The sequence below is a fragment of the Plecotus auritus genome, assembly GCF_963455305.1.
Source record: "Plecotus auritus genome assembly, chromosome: 3".
Classification (NCBI taxonomy): domain Eukaryota; kingdom Metazoa; phylum Chordata; class Mammalia; order Chiroptera; family Vespertilionidae; genus Plecotus; species Plecotus auritus.
The window spans coordinates 16,137,475-16,158,944 of NC_137772.1; the positions used below are offsets into that span (position 1 = coordinate 16,137,475).

At 37.9% G+C, this 21,470-nt stretch overlaps 1 protein-coding gene across 1 annotated transcript in view; it reads left to right on the forward strand.

Moving 5' to 3' along the window:
- Positions 1-1,592: 1,592 nt before the first annotated feature.
- The window catches only part of DLC1 (DLC1 Rho GTPase activating protein), a 460,437-nt gene continuing 440,559 nt past the window's right edge, over positions 1,593-21,470 (forward strand). Inside the window, exon 1 of the mRNA XM_080661952.1 lies at positions 1,593-1,662. The gene's annotated coding sequence lies outside the window, so the exon portion shown is untranslated. The remainder of the gene's footprint in view (positions 1,663-21,470) is intronic.

Here is a 21,470-nt window from a genome sequence, read left to right on the forward strand (position 1 = left end):
CATAAATTTGATGATTCAAAAAAAACACATACATCCATCGTATATAATAAAAGGGTAATATGCAAATTGAACCTAATGGCAGAATGACCAGGAATGACCGGTCGCTATGATGCACACTGACCACCAGGGGGCAGACACTCAACACAGGAGCTGCCCCTGGTGGTCAGTGCGCTCCCACAGGGGGAGCTCCGTTCAGCCATAAGCTGGGCTGACGGCTGTGAATGCAGCGGCGGTGGTGGGAGCCTCTCCTGCCTCCTCCACAGAGCTAAGGATGTCTGACTGATGGCTCCCGGGCTGGCAGAGGGATGTCTGACTGCCAGCTTAGGCCTGATACCCAAGGGAGCGGGCCTTCACTGGCAGGTGGACATCCCCTGAGGAGTCCCAGACTGCGAGAGGGCACAGGCCAGGCTGAGAGACACCCCCCCCCTCAAGTGCATGAATTTTCATGCACCAGGCCTCTAGTTTATATATAAAAGGTCTGTGTGTGTGCATGTGAGTTTAATGTTCCAAGGTCCTTCTGAACCTCCAGTCTATGCAGTAGAGTTCCAAGCTCAAGCAGCATATCTCTGCGCCCCTACCCTGTTTTCTTCACTTGCAGCTCAGCATGGGGAGAAAGTACTAGCAAGCAATAATAGTAGTGAGGACCAGGTAGTAAAGCTGACAGAAAATCATCTAAGTTCTGGTTAAAGAAGTATTATAGCATTGCTTACAAGTATTCAGATACCCTCAAAGCTCCAAATACTCCCATATTGAGACCTTATTGTGAGGAAAGTATGATGTTCTTTCAAACATTTATATTCATATTATTTCCATTTGAAAACAAGGTATTATAAAAGTATACTTTTTAAATATATATATACTAGTGACCCGGTGCACAAAATATGTGCACATTAAAAGGGGATTAATTAAAAGGGCATGTACCTTGGTTGCGGGCACATCCCCAGTGGGAGGTGTGCAGGAGGCAGCTGGTCGATGTTTCTCTCTCATCGATGTTTCTAACTCTCTATCCCTATCCCTTCCTCTCTGTAAAAAATCAATAAAATATATTTAAAAAAAAAAAAAACATCTAACAGATAAAACTGTCCCGAGTTGAATAAGGTGAGCTCCAAAATAGTGAGCCTCCAGTGTCATCATTAACATTTGCAAGGCAGAGACCATGTGTACCCATCCACAAGCATTGTTTCAGAGGGCTTCCCTGTATCATAGGCCAGAGATGACACTGCTTGCAGTTAAGCCTTCTTATGATTTTTCATCTCAATAGGGAAAAATTAGAAGACATAACTACACAATGGAAAAACTTCAAAGAAATGAAAGCTCAATCTTATTTTTATATAATCCTTGTTTCAAAATATTCTCCATATCATAAGCTCGATGAACTATATGTCATTTCCCTCTACTGATGCATGAATACACCCACAGTAGATTGTACATACAAAACTAGGGTCAACAAATGGAGAATGGTTTCATTGTCTGCAATAGCATTCCCTTATTGGAAACAGTCCCTTGGGAATTCATTACTGAACACAAGTCCCACCCCTTGAAACTGCAATTGCCCTCACCCCTTTAAACTGCGGCCTCCCTCGCTCAGGATTACCAGACAAGACAATGCCAGTGAATCCATTTGCTCTCCTCAGCTTTAGACCAACCCAGGTGGTTAACAAGGTAAAACTCTTACTTCTTTTTTTGTATTTAATGTCATATGTAATAATATATATGCATTGTGATGCGAGAGGTTTGCATGTTAACATGTTTCTGAAAATATAGTCATACTTTATGCAAGAAATGAAGTTCTCTAAGTAGATACAAATGCATATGATTAAATGTGCATAGATACTTTACTGTTACTTTGACATGGACTAAAATTGTATTCATCAAAAATTGTGTCATGCTTTCTTGTGAAAATGGGAATTTTTAACCAAAATTGGTAATTGCAATGCTTGTGTCATATAACTGTTTGGAAAGATGATTTCTGCTAAATAGGTCAAAGTGGAAATATTTGTTCAGTTTAAGGCAGATGACTATTTGGGATTTGCATCTTCATTTTTGTTTCCATCTCCATTTTGTTATTGAATAATTTCAGTACAGAAAATATAAGATTTTCATTGCTTTTTGAAGTAATGTTTATGTATGTGTATAGTTATTTTGATTAGAAGAGATCATGTATAATGTTCTTTTTACCATAAACTTTTAAATAGAATTTGATCAAAATTTATTAAATAAATCATTTACCTTTTCTGACAATTAGCTAATGCACCAAATAGATCCAATCAAACCCAGAGAAGCATGTTATCAAGGTGATGTGCTCTAAAAGCACAGCCTTTTAAAAATGTAGAGATGCTTAATCAACAATGTTATCAATGAAATGAACAGTGGCCTTGAGGCTGAGAGTTAATTGAATGAACAGACAGCATGTTTTTTCTTACAACAACCTATAACACTAATGGACAAGCTAATTTTTTTCTTCCCTAAAGTAATTGCACAGTCATCCTTAATTTAAAATCACTTGCATTTGCTCAGTTGACTGTTTTCAAACAGGGCAAAGGTCTTAAACACTTAAACTGGGGAGACTTAAACTGTCAGTATGATGTAGAGTGTGGGATCTTTTAGCATAAGTAATTAAAATTTACTGTGCTTATTTTTTATGTTCTGTTGAATATGTTATCCATTATAGTTTGCAAAAAAAAAGGTATTATTACTACAAACTAATCTTATAAAGCCCTAATAGTGATTTTATTATTTCTCTGTGACTTCTGTTTTGATAACATGTAGGGTATTCTGATAAAATAATAAGAAAAAAATTAGTGATTCTCATTAAGCAAACTGTCTGGATTAGTGAATTGTAGATATTAATTACTATTCTAATATTGCCAAGACTCATAAACCAATGAATGATGTTAGCAACATTACATAGAAATGAGTGACAGTGAAACTCAGCATCCTAATGCCTGGATGAGAAAAACCAAGACCATATTTCCATTAGTGTCTCTACACACAAGAATAAATTATCACAAATTAAGCATTAGTATTCATGTTCTTAGTGTTTCTCACTATAATTTGCAGAGTAAGATAATTGTTTAAATTTTATTAAACAAAACTGTTCATTCTTTGAACAATTAAATGTATTCATTATCTTAAATTTAATTAGCTTAAAAGCTAGCATGTTCACTTTATGTTATATTAACAGCAGTGTTACCAAAGGTATTGTCACCTAAAAACCTAAAGAAATCTTAATTTCTGGTATCCTAAAATAAGTCTACAACCTAACACAAATACATGTAGAAATTGTCTGATGAAGAAAATTATATAAACTACAGATGCTTTTATCTGAACAAATTTTAAATACAAGGGAGAAGATAAAGTCTTTCCCCCAAAAGCTTCATAGAATTGGAAAGTATAAAAGCCAAGATTCTGGGAAATAATAGAAGTTTGAAAAGTTCATTTTATTTTATTTTTGTTGTTTATACAGTATCCTGGAAATGCCTTTATTTTGCCATAACTGTTTAAAAATATATGAAGAATTTTGAACACATACAAAAGCAACAGTGTAATGAACTTCTAGGTACCCAGGGCCAAGCATTAACAATGAACACATATGACTAACATGTGGAATCTAATGAACAAAATAAACTGGTGAACAAAATAGATCCAGAGACATAGAAGTATGGGACAGACTGTCAAAACCTCAGAGGAAATGGGTGTGGTGGGTGTGGGAAGAGATTAACCAAAGAGTTTATATTGGTACTAGAGGCCCGGTGTATGAAATTTGTGCACTTGGCAGGGAGGGGGATCCCTCAGCCCAGCCTTTGCCCTCTCGCAGTCTGGGAGCCCTCAGGGGATGTCTGACTGACGGCTTAGGCCCATGCAGGGAGCAGGCCTAAACCGGCAGTCAGACATCCTTAGCACTGCTGTGGAGACAGGAAAGGCTCCCACCACTGCCTCTGTGCTTGCCAGCCATTAGCTCAGCTTCTGGCTGAGTGGCACTCCCCCTGTGAGAGTGCACTGACCACCAGGGAGAAGCTCCTGCATTGAGCGGGATGGGGCCAAAACTGGCTCTCTGACATCCCCCAAGGGGTCTTGAATTATGAGAGGGTGCAGGCCAGGCTGAGGGACCCCACCGGTGCACCACAGAGGCCGGGGAGGGGCTAGGGAGGTTGGCCAGCCAGGGAGGGACCACAGGAGGGCTCCAGGGCTTGTCCAGCCCATCCTGTTCAGTCCCAATTGGCTGGACCCCAGCAGCAAGCTAACCTACCAATTGGAATGTCTGCCCCCTTGTGGTCAGTGCACATCATAGCTAGTGGTTGAGCAGCCTTAGCATATCATTAGCATTTTATGGTTTGATTGGTTGAATGGACGACTGGACAACCGGACACTTAGTATACGAGGCTTTTATTATATAAGATAGTATACGAGGCTTTTATTATATAAGATATGCATGACCCATGGACACAGACAATAGTGTGTTGAAGGCTTGGGGTGGGGGCAGGCTAGAAGAGGTCAATGTTGTGGGAGGGAAGAGGGACATATGTAATACTTTCAACAATAAAAATTATAAAAAATGAACACATATGGCCAATCTTATTTCATGCATAGCCCCTTCCATTTGTCCTAGTTCCCATGTTATCTTGAAGTAAATCCTAGAGGTTATATCATTTTATCTACAGATATTTCAGTATGCCTTTCTACAAGAATAAGCTTCCTTAATACACTACACTACCACTAATCACAGTTCAAAAAATAAACATCCTTAAAATCATCCAATAAACAGTAAATGTATAATTGTTTTGTAGGCTCCTAGATGTCATTTTTTTAACAATTTATTTAAATCAGGGTCTATATAAAGCAATTGATTGAATTGTTTTGGATTATTTTTAATCTATAAATTTTCTCTCCTTTAATCTCTCCTTCCTCCCACCCCTTTCACTTTGTTGAAAAGAACCTGGATTTTTATCTTGTAGAATTTCCCCGTCTGATCTTGCTGATTGCAGCCCCATGGTGTAGTGGAAGACATGGGTACTTGGGTCTAGGGAACTGCTCTGGTTCAGGTTCTATTTCTTGGCGAGGAACTTCAGAACAGGCCTAGGTTCTCCCACCAGGAGGTACTTAACTTGTGGCTGTTTTTCTTTTTGTGATGTCAGCAGCCGTTGGTGCTTATTGCCATGTATATTTTTTTGAAATGTAAAAACATAGAGTTGATTTTGAAAATAGTGGACACATTGAAAATTCTTGTGGAAAAAAAACAACAACCCAAAACAAAATGTGAATATTACTTCTGGGTTACTCAGCTAGCAAAGTCATTAAAGTGGGTTTTTTTCTTATATATGATGCAGTTTCTAGAACGTAAAATTATATATAATGAAATTTAAATGTCTCAGATTTCTTAGAAAATAAACACTCCTTTCATTCCTCTATTTCCCTTTCTCTATTTTCTTATTCACTCATCCTGTTACTCTAGTTCTTCACTGAATACTTAGCCAAGTTATCCACACTGCCATCTCACATACTAGGTTTATATTGTTAGCCTGATTATTTTAACAAGTACTTCCTTATGAGTATTAACTCCATTATAGCAATTATGTTTCCAGGAATCAAAAATAGGGCACATAACCTGAAAAATAATATTTGCCCCATTTCTGGCAATCTGAGAAATATGACTTGCATGCTAAAATGTCAGCATTTTTTTATAAATTCTGTTATTTATGGGATCACATGAACAGAATATTTTAAGTAATAATTTTCTTAGACAGGAACTTATGTATTAAAGTATAAAATATCAACTGCTCAGTGGCAGATGGGAAATTTGAGCTCAAGAGCTAGTCCAATCCAGCTGGCATGGCTTAATGGTTGAGCATTGACCTATGAACCAGGTCACAATTTGATTCCTGGTCAGGGCACATGCCCAGGTTGCGGGCTCAATCCCAAGTGTGGGACTTGCAGGAGGCAGCTGATCAATCATTCTCTCTCATCATTGATGTTTCTATCTCTCTCTCCCTTTTCCTTCCTCTCTGAAATCAAATATATATATATATATATATATATATATATATATATATATATATATAATTATTATTTAAAAAGCTAGTTCAAAATCTGATTACTGGAGTGAAAATATGAGAAGCCAGACCTAGAGCAAGGCTCACCTATGGGCGGGTATCTGAGCATTATATTAGAACTGCTTGATGCTGCCACACCTATAATAATTTTAAATGGGACAAGGGTGTATCTTCAGAGGGCTTTCTGTAACTTTATGAGATATTAGATGAAAGTAGGGACTGATTTTTAAAAATGTATGAGGCCCCAAATAAATGAATATGTATATGTTAGGGAGCATTGAACAAGCAAAGAATAAAATACCACTTAAATTGGGGAACTATCCATGATGATTTTATGAGTATTACATATAAAATGAGTGTATTCCATTTGGAATAGTTGTCAAATAAGTGCACACTGTAAATAGGCAAATCTATACAAATGAATGTCCTGTTCAGTTGATGCTCGTAAAGGTATATATGTAAATAATATGAAAATAAAATTCATGAGAATAAACTTCATTTTGGATGCTGTTTATGGAAATTTCATTACTTCATGCTAAAATAAGTTTACTTTAAATAAAATAAGAATTCTTTTACCTAAGATTTTGAAAAGCATAAATATCAAAGGAACCTCTATTAAGAATAGAAGTGATCGTGTACAGGAATAATATGGCATATTTTTATATTGCCACTTTTCCCTTATTTCAAATATTTCTATACTAATTTCTGCCTGGAGTAAAGATGACTGACTGAGGATTGTGCTAGTAATGACAGAAAATGCAAAATTTCTTTGATGTTAAGCTATTTAAGATACTCTAGTTGCAGCTAACTTTCTGGAGTTCGGATCAAGTGAATAACTATATGTTTCTTCTGGTGGAACTGTTGACTACTGGGCCTCATTGAGACATTTGAATTTCTTTAGGTTTTAATTTCCCCTAGGAATTCCTTAACTCATTTCCTCTTACTTAGATTTTAGTTATGAAATTGCATACAACCCGTGCCTTAAGAGAGCTTATAAATTAAATGAAAGGTTATCAGAGAAACAGATATGTCTTCTCACAGTGCACTTACTTAAATAAAAATCCATAGAGAAATAATTGAGAGTTACATAATTTGGGGAGCCCTTTATAGTCTGAATTTTTGGCACAGCTCCTAAAAGATGAGAAGCATGTTTTCCATTGCCTTGTAATGAAAAGATTTAGGGTTCTTGAGATCCTGCCATCTGTGTCGATTTCTCCAAGTAATAAAACGGGATAGTGCCTCTACATCAGGCAGGACTCATTTGAGAATGGTGCACGTGGAGAGAATGCTAAACCTGAATCAGATTGCCCAACAGGTCCATACCTCATACAAACCGATACACATAGGAAGTTTGAGATTTGTTTTTCTTTCTCAACTCTACATTCTTCTTGTTATTATAAGGACTTTTATAATTCTTTAGAATTGTCCTGGCTATTCAGGACCTTTGCATTTTCCAATTTAGAATCAGCTTGGCAATTTCTACCAAAAAGGAAAGATTTTTTTATTGGGATTAAATTTATATATAGATTTTTCTAGAATTGACATTACAATATTGAGTCTTCCAATCTGTAACTTGGTAGATGTGTTACTGCTGCTGAGTTGACTCTGACTCCTGCTGACTATGAATGAGTGATGTCCACAATGTTTTCTTTTCAACAGCCTGCTCAGCTCCTGTAGACTTATGCCTAAGGGCTTCTTTTAAGGAGTCAATCTATCTCATAGTTGGTCTTTCTATTTTTCTGCTGTCTTCTATTTTTCCCAGCATCATTGTCTTTCCCAAAGCATCCTCACATCTCATGATGTGCCTGAAGTAGGATAGCTTCAGTTTTGTCATTTTTGCCTGCAGGGATGTTCCAGGCTTAATTTGCTCTAGGACCCAGTTGGTCAACTTTCTGTTGATTCCAAATATATGTAAAGCTCTTCTCCAACACATTTGGAGAATGATTCATTCTCCAAAGGAATCATTTATTTTTCCTATCAGCCTTCTTCATCACCCAGCTTTCACATCCATGTGTAGTAATCCGGAATACAAGGTGTGGATGATCTTAGCTTTGGCGTCTAAGGACACATCTTTGCTCTTGGTGATCTTTCCTAATTCCTCCATTGCTGCCTTTCTGAGTCTGCGCTTTCTCTTGATTTCTTGGCTGCAGTCTCCTTTTGAATTGATGGCTGAATCAAGGTAAGCAAAATCTTTTAACAATTTCAAAGTCTTCATTATCCATATTGAAGTTGTGTATTTATTCGGTAGTCACAATTTTTGTCCTCTTGATGTTCAAATAGAGTCCTGCTTTGGCACTTGGTATATGTGTCCATTTATTTAGATCTTTGTTAATGTCTCTCTATAATGTTTTATCATTTTCTGGGTATATGACTACTACAATTTCTGTAGTTTATTCCAAGATATTTATGTGTTCTTGATTTATCCGTTTTCCCCCTCCTTCTGCATTAATATTTGGTAATAAAATCCTAAAAGAAGTTTTAAGACACGCTCCATATTTTTGTCATCTGAAATATTTTTACTAATATAAAAATATTAGAAATAACCACCTATGTCTAGCTTCAATTTTAGTGAAAACAATTAAAATTTTTTTCCATAGATCTTAATTTTTATATAGGTTTCATTCAATTGAAATCACTTTTAATTATTTATTATTATTTTAGGACATTATCCATTTTATCTCAATGTACAGACTTATTAAGACTGATAAAATGAATTTTATAATTCTTTAATCTCTCCTACTATTGTAATAACTCTGCTTTATAATTTCTAATGTCATATATTTTTCTTTTCTTTCTTTTTGTTTTAATCACAGGTGATAGGGCATTTTTATTATTGACTGTTCTATAGAAACAGAATTTTTCAATCATTATGCTTGTTTGTTTTATAATTCACAATTTTCAAGTTTCAAGTTAATACACTTCTGCTTTCTTCGGTCTTACTTTTTGGTATTTAACATTAAATATTTAGTTTGATTTATTCAGTTGTTAAAAAACAAATAAGGCTACAATTTTACTCTGAGTGTACGACATAGATCATACTTATGTTTATATTCTATAAATAATCTTATATTTTTCAGAATAATTAAAATGTTAGTTTTGTTGTTATAATATCCCCAATAGCAAAAAATATTTAATTTGTTTTAAATATAGCTCATTCATGAAATAAAACAGAGTTGATTTAACAATATGTACTGAGGAGCTGACTTGGGATTGATTTGTCATCTTCTAAGGCCCATGCATGGACTGACATGTCTAACACTGATTATTAAAGCAAAGCAACAAAAGTAATAATGCAATGATAATAAATTTTACTTTGAGACATTTAAAGAAAAATTCAGCGTATGCAAATGTGAATGTGTTAAGATCAGCTTATAAATTGAAGGAAAGGAAAGCTATCTACTTTCGGGAAACTTTATCATGTTTTCTGGTTCATAAGAGATAGAATACTAAAATAATAGATTACTTCTAAAAGGGATATTGGGGATAACATATCAGTTACTCTTCTCTCTTATTTAGCCAAGAATGTGTTCTTCAAAGGAAATATTTGTTGAGTGTGTAAATGATAAAAGTGGCCAAAAGAGAACCGCTCTGAGTGGCTCAGCAGAGGTGGGGAGGAGTCACTCGCCCCACCCTTTCCTCAGCCTGCTCAGCAAAGGCAGCCCTTGACGTGCCCGATGGCCCAGCATGTGCCAAACATTTCCCCTGAGTGTCAAAATGACACGAATGGGAACAAAGTGAAGCGTTGGCTGGATGTCACTTTCTCTACTAGACCGCTCTGAATTATTTTATTTGACGTTTTAATAATTCTAATCATACTTAAACGTTTGAACAGGCACTCCAAAAACTCCAGGAAAATAAACTTCTCCATTGGATGAGAAAGTGGAAGCTGACTAGGGTTTATTTAGGCAGAGGGCAGACCACTACCAGTGGCAACGTAAGATTAGTGATCAGACTCTTGATACCTCTTTTTCTTTTTATACACAAACTTCTTTAACTCTCAGTAATTTATGCAAGTCTGCACTCCACACAAAGGTGGTTAAATTTAGTTGTCTTTTGGCTCCATTGTTCTATATATGATGTAATTTCCAATCCTGCGTGTAGCAATTCAAATTAAAATAGATCAGAATGTGTCTACAAGTTTTATTTTTTTACCCAGTCCTTCTGTGCAGTTATGAAATGTATTTTGAGCGGGGACCTGCAAGAGGGCAAGATGTTGACTTTGAATAAAACTTTATTCATTAAATCATGATATAATTTGCTATAGCCTGGTCAATGCATCTTATGTTTGTGTATGCTGCAATTCCTCTCAAGCTTTTATCCTTCAACACACACACATACACACACATCTTTATCCTAATTTATATATATACTAGTGGCCTGGTGTATGAAATTTGTGCACAGAGGGGGGGTGTTCCTCAGCCTGGCCTGCACCCTCTCCAATCTGGAACCCCTCGAAGGATGTCCTACTGCCAGTTTACAGGGATCGGGCCTAAACCAGCAGTCGGACATCCCTCTCACAATCCAGGACTGCTGGCTCCAGCCGCTCACCTGCCTGCCTGCCTGCCTGATTGCCCCTAACCACTCCACCTGCCAGTCTGCTCGCCCCCAAATGCCCCCCCACCTGCCTGATCACCCCTAACTGCCACCTGTGCCAGCCTGCTCACCTCCAACTGCCCCCCTGCTGGCCTGCTCACTCTAAACTGCCCCCCTCCCCCGCTGTCCTGATCACCTCCAACTGACCCCCACTGACAGCCTGCTCGCCCCCAACTGGCCCCCCTGCTGGTCTGCTTACCCCCAATAGCTCCGCCCCCACTAGCCTGATCACCCACAACTGCTGTCCCATCCTGGCCTGATCACCCCCCAGCAACCAAAGTTCCCAGCCCCTCCTCTTTTTCTTTCTTTCTTTCTTTTTTTTTTCAGCACCTCGAGTGTAGGCCAGGGCCGGCTGGAAGCAAGTATCTGGGATTTATTTATCTTCCATAATTGAAACTTTGTAGCATTGAGTGGAGGCCAGGGCCGGCCAGGGTGGACGGGAAGCTTGGCTTCCCTCCATCACCGGGCAACCCAAGCCTCCTCACTCCAGCTCCTGGCTGCCGCCATCTTTACTTGGGTTAATTTGCATACTCATTCTGATTGACTGGTGGGCATAGCCAATTATATATAATAGAAGTTGCATATTTTAATTTAACAAAAAAAAGAGTAAAATATCTAAATTTATCAACATGTTGAGAAATATAGCCCAATAAATGGAATGGTGTTTCAGGAAAATTTTTACTAGTTTTAACATGGTATTAAAACTCAATTAAGTGGCCAAAATTAGCTGTCTCGACAAAAATTGAATGATTAATTGTCTTAAGAAATGGGAGAAACAGAACATCAGATCCCCTGGGCCCCCAGCCTGCCAGCCACATTGCACTTATTGGACTTGCCAGCCTCCATGATCATGTGAGCCAATTCCTTATAATAAAACATTTTCTATTGATATACACATCTTTTTTATCTCATTCTTCTGGTGAACACTAACACAACATGTTATGGAATTTTTTTCTTTTTGAATAAATATCTTAAACATTTCTTAGTTTTAATTTCTAATATGGTAAATATATAGAATCCACAAAATCTTTTGGGGGTTCTCAATTTTAAAGATGGTAAACGGGACCAAAATGTTTTGAGAAAATACTGGTTAAAAGCTATATTTAAAATAAAATGGCCTTTATTTAAAAATAATTTTTTAAGATAGAAATGGGGTAAGTAGATAGTGCAGACACTTCTTATGTCACTCCTCTAGTTTGAAAATTGTTCAATGCCAAGTATAAAAACATTAATATATAAGCTGGAAATTCACCCACCTTTCATCTAAATTTTCTTCCAGATACAGTGTGAATAATATGTTTCAGAATGTTAAAATATTATGAATAAATTTGATAAGAACTTTTGCTCCAATGATGCAACTGTAACCATATTACTATTTATATGGCAAATAAAAGTCCAAATGGGCATATTCAGATGGAAAATCTAAATTATACTTTTTAATGAAGAACAAGATGCCACCATTGCTCTAATCTCTCCTTCAAACAACTGAACATTGAAAAAAGAAATGAGTGTACCTATATCATAAGAATTTAGAATTTAGAGTGCTAAAAGCATGCTTCTGGTCCAATATTTGCTGATGGGAGGAGATCTAACATTGGGTGGTAAACACACAAAGCAGTACACTGATGATGTAGTATACAATTGTACACTTGGAACCTATGTAATTTTATTAACCAACTAGAGGCTGGTGCACAGATTCATGCACTGGTGGGGTCCCTCAACCTGGCCTGTGCCATCTCGCAATCTGGGACCCCTCAGGGGATGTAGTAGTGCACGAAGCGGCAGGCAGCCAGAGAGGAGCCAGAGCCTGGGCAAGGCACTGTGCTGCTGCCATTCATCCGGCCCTGCTGTGCCTGCCACCTGGTAGCGCGGCCACGGATGTGGGCGAGGCTTGTGCCATGGCAGCTGCACTCGCCAGCTGTGAGCCCGGCATCTAGCGTCCATCAGCTGAGCAGTGCTCCTGCTGTGGGAGTGCACTGACCACCAGGGGGCAGCTCCTGCATTGAACATCTGCCCCCTGGTGGTCAGTGTGTGTCATAGCGATGGATCAAACAGTCAACTGGTGGAAGGGTCAACCCGTTGCTTAGGTTTTAACATATATATAGACTAGAGGCCTGTTGCACAATATTTGTGCAAGAATAGGCCTTCCTTCCCCTGGCTTTGCTCCCGGCCGTCCAGGAGCCTACAAGTCCTTGCTCCTGGGCCGCCTGGGAGCCTGCAAGTCCTTGCTCCCAGCCAGAGCACAGCTCCTGTAGCTCCCTCCACTGCCCTCCCCACCTCATAGCAGGCATCCCGCCCCTCCCAGTCGCTCCATGCCTGCATATGCAAATTAACCTTCCATCTTTGTCAGGCGAATTTGCATACTCACTCTTGATTGGCTGTGGGCGTAGTGGAGATATGGTCAATTTACATGTTTGTCTATTATTAGGTAAGATGTCACTCCAATAAATTTAATAAGAATAAATAAAAGCATGCTTCTGATGTGTACCCCACCTCCACACTGGGTACACAAGCATTTAACCAGATAGAAAATTATATGATTCTAAAACAATTTACCTCTCTCAGGATTGACATTACTAAGAAATTGGTAATGACAAATGTTTAGTAAGAAGAATTTCTGGAGCTTTAACTTCTTAGCACAACTGTGGTTTATGTGAAGTGTTACATGTGATTATTTTTAGTTCCACGAAGCCAGGGTTTTGGAAAGAGCCTGCAGGTCCCTGGGAAAATTTATAAGGGAAGTAAGACCTTCACTGGAAAGGCTCCCATATAAGGAGCATCTCTGTTCTCCTTTCTGCCTCTTTCCTAAGTTCATCTGCTCTCATTCAAAGCACAAGTCTTCCTGAAAACCCAGTGCTGCTCCTCTGCCAGCCTCCTAAGGAGCTAAAGCATCATCTTTTCCATGAAAGTATCAGCTACGTTTAAGAAAGCCCACTAGAAATCTGATTATCAAGATGCTTGAGTAAGGTTGGGAGAGTTCCACAGACTGGAAATAAGAGACACTGGAGGCTGACGGATGTTTCTTCAGGGTGTTGTGAGCCACAGCAGCTCAGGGGCTTTGCCAGGAAAGGTTACCCACTGTCCCCAAACTGCCTCCAACCTCCCCATCCTACTACATCAAGAGAACAAATAATAATGAGATAGAAGGCCATGTGGGAGAGGTTCCTAAAGCCTTCTCTTCCTCACAAAGAGCTGTTTTATGCTGAAGCTGTCGTCCAATAACTGACTATAAATGTGATAGTATTAGAATTGATTTATTCATCATTAACTCTCTCCACATGACTTTTACCACGCTCTTTTCAAGATAACATCTGTAAAGTGAACTATATGCTATAGGTGTGGAACTATGAAACTCATCAGAGGTATTTCTAGAATATATAAGCATATATATTAAATGTAGGGAGTGCATATGTAAAAGAAAGAGACTTCTAAATATCTTATCTTTCTAGATATTTAGAAGTGTAAAATTCCAGTGCCATAAAATGCAGTAATCATAGGTTTCCCACAAGATTGATGGAAAACATTTTATTTTAGTTGATTTATCATTTGTGAATCTACGGGGGGAAATAAGAGTGTTGTTCTATTTAAAGATCTTCTTTAAGGTACTGTGATACAAAAAAGAAACACAGGCAATTTTTGGCACTGTATTTATGATACATATTTTCACAATTAGTAATCTTTCTCTACTTGAATGTTTATGTTAAAACGTTATCTCTAATCATTACCAGCACATCTTTCACACAGATTTCTTTACCTCAACAAGAGTCAATGCTTTTTTTTTACTTAATTGCTTCTTTGATGATTGTGAAATACTTTTAAAGACTCCAATACTAAATGTAAATTTTAATATTTGATATTCATTTCATTTGTGGAAGGTATGTTCAAAATGCTAAAAGTAGGACATGTTGATGAATTTCACTCCATCAAAATTCCAAACACAGAACTGACTTTTGAGATACTGAAAGATAATGTTAATCTGATTCTGTTTACCTAATTATTATTTCCATTTTCCAAGAAGCTATATTCAATGATGTTGCTTTGATACTTAATATACTAGTGCTTTCATAAAAATGAACACATTTATAATAGAACAGTCAGGAGAATTGTCACCTGACATCAAGAACATTACTCTTACTCAAAAAGGAACATGCTTGTGATTTTTATTAACAAAAAATGTTTAAGTAACTAAAAGTGCCTTTTATTTGGGAAGAGGGGCAGGAAGTGTCTTTATTATGTCTTTCTTCACCATCTTAATGCTTGTGACTGAGCAGTAATGACTACAATTTCACCAATGACCCCTGGGAATTCAAGCCAGATTCTCTAGATGTCTGAAGAGCAAAACAGTGTCTGGGATTCAGATGATCCCATTTTTTTTCACACACACACAAAATATATATATAGATAGATAGATAGATAGATAGATAGATAGATAGATAGATGATAGATAGATAGAGAAATATGGAAAAGTTACAATAAAACAGGAATCAAAGATTGAGAGTCACCTTCAAGATTGACTGAAAGGGATGGTGAAGTAAATTGTTAACATGTACATGCTTCATATGACATTTTAAAATAAAATTAAATTAAATTAACCTGAAATTAGGCCATTGCTCCTAATTTGCTTGAAAACTTTCTGCACCTATCTCTATATTGCTAGTGCAGTCATTGGAAGTGAGCAGAATACTGTTTGGAAAGACAATAACCTGAGAGGCACAGAGCCTGGATTTAGACGAAAAGGAAAAGTGCACCACACCATGAAAATGAAGGCTGTGCAGACTAAGAAGACAGACACAGAAAAATGGAAAAAACAATATGAAACACAGATTTGTGAAGTTCTATCAGCAGGCAAGCAAGGAGATGAGAGTCGTGAGGGCGAATCTAATAGAAGTATAGACAGAACCAAGGAATTAGATTGCTCCTAAAAATAAATAAACAAAAACAATTGCCATGGGATCAACAGTTAGAGAAAACTCATCTGAAATGAGCACAGAGCTAAGCAGGACTAGCTGGAAGACCTTGCACTGTCCGAGGCAAAGTCCACAAAAGAGGCCCATGCTTCAGGAGACCCTGAGGTCTGTTGTCTGTTTAAATTAGCCTGTCTTATATTCGCGCTTCATGTATATTTTTATTCCAGTTTTAGTATTATCTTGTGGTCAGAGGATCTTTGCGTGAGTATTCCCTTAATTTCCTGGCCTGTGCTTTGTCATATTAGACAAGCTTCACCTTGATGTACAACTATGTTACCATTATGAGCACACCCACATGGATGAAGGTCTTCGCCCAAGGATGTGTGCCACTGATTTCCTAATCAATTTTTACTGTATCACTTCTGACTGTAACTAATAACAATATTTTTTAAACAAGTTTTCAAATCAGGTTAGTACCAGAGTAACCCACTAGATGTTACCAATTCTGTATCAGTCAGGAGGTGCTCCATTACTCCCTAAGAATAACTAAGTGACTCAAAACAACAGAATTTTATTTCTTATCTGAGGCACGTGTCTATTGCTCTTTCACATCGGTCCAGTCCCAGCACCCAGACTGACAGGGCAGACGCTCTCTAGAATTGGCAGGCTGGTGAACAGTGATACACTGAAAGCTTCCACCTAGAAGTGACGCACATCACTCCCACTCAACATTTCACTGATCAGTGCAAATCAGGTAGTCACACTCAGTTTCAGGGGAGCAGAGAACTGCAATCCGGCCATGTGCCCAGAAAGAGAACTGGAAATATCTGACAATAAAACTAATGGCTGCCACGTGTTCCCAGCTGAACTGAAGCAGTTAAATTCCCTGATGCTCCTGAAGTTGGTTTGCTGATAATAACAACAACAAAGCAACACGAAACAAAAAACTAAGGGATCCAGGCACTTGAAATCAGGGATGCCAGATTTCCTTTCCAAAACATCTCCTCTTAACCTGCTGTTAACAAAATTGATGATGGCTCTTGTTAAAAATCACAGCCAACTGGAACATAGATTGGTCAAGATTCAGTGAGTGCAAATTTGGAAGAAATTTGAACAGCCTTGCTACCTCAGACCATGATATCTTATTCATACACTGAAGCTAAATCCCTTACTCAGAAATAAAACAGAAATAGCACTCAGGATTGGAATATTTGGGGGGAGGGGTGTGTGTGTGAGGGTATGACTCTGTTTAAAAAGCATGACTCAGTAATATTTCTGGGATTAATTATAAACAACAGATTCAAATAGAATAGTTGGGAAGCTAACATGACCAAACCTGGTTAACAGAGATTGATCATTGCCTGGCCACTAAAAACAAAACAAAATCCTAAGGCTCACAAAAAAGAACCTGGTGGCTCAGGTGGCAGGATCTTTGGTGACCACTGCTCCCAATGCCCCTCTCAGGGGTAGGACTCGGGAGACCGAAGGAGAGAAATCCCCTTGGTAAGAAGAACCTTGCCAACAAGATTGGCTAACCAAGATTCGCTCCCTCGTTCCAACAAATGTCTGCTCAGTTACCAATATACATTCGAGATGAATTAAAGAGGTAAAGAAATGTTTTAAAATAAGAATTTATAAAAACTGAGAAAAGTCTATTGGTCAATGTATATTCGGTTTTGGAGGGACAAGAACCCTTAAAGAAAATAAATCTGAAAAAAAAAGCAATGAGTTACATAGTACATTGAAATATCAGTATGTTTGGCTACAAAAAAAAAAAAACAAGACATGAGGGAGATAGTAAAATATAAATTAAACAAAAGACAAAATTGAGGGGAATTCAACATTATAGCAAAGAATCTGTGTCACTGACATATGAAAAGTTTTTGCAGTTTAATCAAATGTCATGAATATCCCAACAGCAAAAAAAAAAAAAAAAAAAAGGCGGGGGTGGGAGGGTGCAGGCAGAATACTGGAGTTAGGGTCATTCCAAAAGTCCATAAATATGAGCGCTTTTGCCCACGTAGGTACTCTCTGTCCTTCTCCTTGCTGGGTCTCCTTGCTCTGTTGGCTTCTAACTGTTGGATTACCCAGGGGCATTATCCTTGGTCTCTTGTTTTTATTCAATAAGTGCTCCCTAGGTGACCTCACCCAATTCTAAGGCTTTAATCCCCAATCTGCCATCTGTCACTGAATATCTGATCTCTACCCTCAAACCTCAGATATTTTTATCTGACTGCTGATGCTAAATCACCACAAAATATCCAAAGATACACTAAACTTAACAAGATCAAGCAGAATCCTGGATGTCTCTCCCATTTCATAAATCTAATCCTTCCCTGGTTTCCTCCATCTCAGTGTATTTCACCATCACCCCTTCCAGTGTCTATTTATCACCAGGAGTCCACTTACTCTCAAATCTCACAGCTTATATTCTCTGCATTTTATGTTATTCCTCCCAAATCTATCCCAGATCTTCCAGGTCTTTTGAATTGCACTGTTACCAACCAAGTCCAAGCCACCATCACCTCTGGATTAGATTCTACCAGTGGCTCTCCCTCCTTGCAATGAAACAATGGGAGTTCGAATTTATAAAAAGTATATCAGATTATTTCATTCTCTCCTTAATATCTTCCTAGGATTTCCCATCACACCTTTTTATAAAAACTTAGCTCCTTACCTTAACTTAGAAACCCCACATGCTATGAGCTGTTGTTTCTTTTTCTCTAATTTCATGTCATATAAATTTTATTTCATTCATTATACTCAGCCACACTGACCTTTGAATCCCTTGAAGGCACCCATTTTATTGCTGCCTGTGGGCTATAATGAAGTAAATACTGGCAATGTTTGTAAACAGCATTGAAAAGTATTAAACATTTTTATTTTACAATTCCTTTTCTGGGAATATCTGCTTTGAAAGAAAGTATAAACAGGTATATATGTATATATGAGTGCTAAATGTAGCATTTTTATTATGTTGATAGAAAAGAAACAAATATTCTATAGATGATAAAGTAAATAAATTATAGCACTTTTCAACTTTGAAAGTGTGCATGAAGCTATTTAAAATTAATGCAAAGTTGAAAGAAACACATGTAAATTTTAAGTCATTGAGCAGCAGTGCTCCTTGTTGGAAACAAGAGCCTACTTGGAGTATTTAATCAGAAAAAAGGTGTGTACTGAAAACTGCTTTGGAGCCCCCGGAGTCTGTTAGAAGGCTAGAAAGCAGAATCCTAATGCTAAATAGCCAAACCAATTGCCCAACCATATCATTTGGGACATTCTAGTGAAAATGCTAGGGCCTCTTCCTCAGCTTAAGATGCTCAGAACTGAACACCCACCACTGTCATGTCCAAGGACAGTTACTTCCACAACTATGCTGATCACTTTGAAATACAAATCTCACGCTGGGGATTCTACTTGGTGGAACCTAGGAGACATGGCTCTACTCATCTGCAAAGGAGACTGGAGACACGAACTTCATAGCTTCTACCTTGGAAAGGCAGGACTCATCATGTGAGGAATTATTAGGACGTAGGAAATATATTCAAAGATGCTGAGAGCCCACATATGAAAACTATCCTTAACACTGTATGTACAGAATTAGTGTCAATATAGAATAAATATACATACATAAAAAAATATAGGGGAAATAAAACATATATATATGTGTGTGTGTGTCACACACACATATATATGTGTGTGTGTGTGTGTGTGTGTATATATATATATATATGTATATATATATACACATATACACACACACTGAGTGGCCAGATTATTATGATCTCTGAATGCATAATAATCTGGCCACTCAATGTATATCCTAATATAATAAAAGGCTAATATGCAAATTGTCCCCTTGACCAGGAGTTCGACCAGCAGGCAGGCCGGCCAACTGCCCATGTCCCCTCCCCCTGGCCAGGCTGGCCGGACCCCACTCATGCACAAATTCATGCACCGGGCCTCTTAATATATTAATACACACACACACACACACACACACACACTGAGTGGCCAGATTATTACACGTTCAGAGATCATAATAATCTGGCCACTCAGTGTGTGTGTGTGTATGTATGTATATGTATATGTATATGTATATGTATATGTATATGTATAATATATATAACTAGAGGCCCGGTGCACAAAATTTGTGCACTCAGGGGCAGCGGGGGGGTCCTTCAGCCCAGATTGTGAGAGGACATAGGCCAGGCCGAGGAACCCCACTGGTGCAGGATCAGGGCCAGGGAGGGATGTGGGAGGTTGGCCAGCCGGGGAGGGACCATGGGAGGACTCCAGGGTGTGTCCGGCCCATCTCGCTCAGTCCCGATCATCTGGACCCCAGCCACAAGCTAACCTACCGGCCAGAGCGTCTGCCCCCTGGTGGTCAGTGCACATCATAGCAACTGGTCGACCAGTTGACTGTCTGCCCCCTGGTGGTCAGTGCACGTCATAGTGAGAAGTTGAGCGGCCTTAGCATATTGCTAGCATATTACACTTTAGTTAAATGGCCGACCGGACAACCAAACATGTGGCACATTAGGCTTTTATTATATAGGATACATATATATTTTTAATACGAAGAACATGTTAGGTTTTTTACCCAAAATTGTGTTGTTTTCCATCACTTAAAAAATGCATGTTCATTGTTGAAATTTTGAAAAGAACACAGATGTACAAAAAGAATATTAAAGTAATCCCTTTATACACAGATAGTAACTCAATACATTTGGTGTAGACTCTCATTTTTTTCAAAATCACTATGTCTACACATATATTTTTAGAGTTTAAATTAGAGTGTATTTAATTCTTTGATCTTTATTTTTTCAATATTTCCTTTTTATTTATATTTTAATATTTTAAAATATTTATACAATATCTTATTTTAAAAAGATAACTAATCTTACAAGTATATAAAATGTGCCTTATATCTGTGAGAAGAAAATGGAACATTCCCTATAGAACTGGGCAGGAAAAAAAAACAATCAAAAATCTACACAAAATAAGAAATATGCAAATAGCTAATTACCTTGAAAAATCCACAATATTCCTAAAATAAAATAAGTGCAAATTAAAATGATTTCCCATGATCCAACAGTTGAGCTTCTGAGCAACACAAAATAAATTCAACACAAGTCAACACCTGAAGGTAACTTTCAAAGAGCACATGCAACCTATCCAACAAAGTGCCTGTCTCAAAGCTGTTAGAAAGAGGTGCTAACATTTCCCAGGAGAAATGGAGAATCCCTGCCCCTGACTGTTGTAAATGTAAATGTTGTTTCATTAGATCTTCCCAAACATTCTTAGAAAGACTTGGTTTTGGTTTTGGTCATTCAATGAGCTTTCTCTGTAATTACATGCCATGCAAACATTTTCATTTTGTTATAACTTTAAAGAAGAATGCATAAGCATGTCTGGACTAAGAATGGTTAAGTTTTATAAACTAGCAACAGCCTGTTATTTAGACAGATGAAGGATAACCTAATGAAGAATATGGATCATGTGGTTAAAATACAAAGAAAAACTTGGCAAGGACTGGCTTTGGTATTTGACTTCTCACTGTGCACTAGCAACTCATAATTGTTATCAGATCCTGTTTTATGTTGAGTGGATATGGTCCAGAACTGTGAAAAATATCTTCTCTTACAGGAATGTGAGGGCCATCTGACTCGATCTGTCACCTGGTTCACTGCCTTGGGTAATCTAGCTTGTTAGACAGGTGACCCTCTCCCTTCTCAGTTATCTCAGAACTACATGCTTGCTCACAAAACAAAAGAACTTCCCTAAATGTAGAGCAAAAGAGTAGCCATGACCTCTCCCAGCCCCCATACTTCTCCTAGTCTAATAAATATCACTTAACCGTGAGTCCTAAGTCTGTATCTCTAGTCTTTGGGAAAACATCTGCTGAGATAGTCAA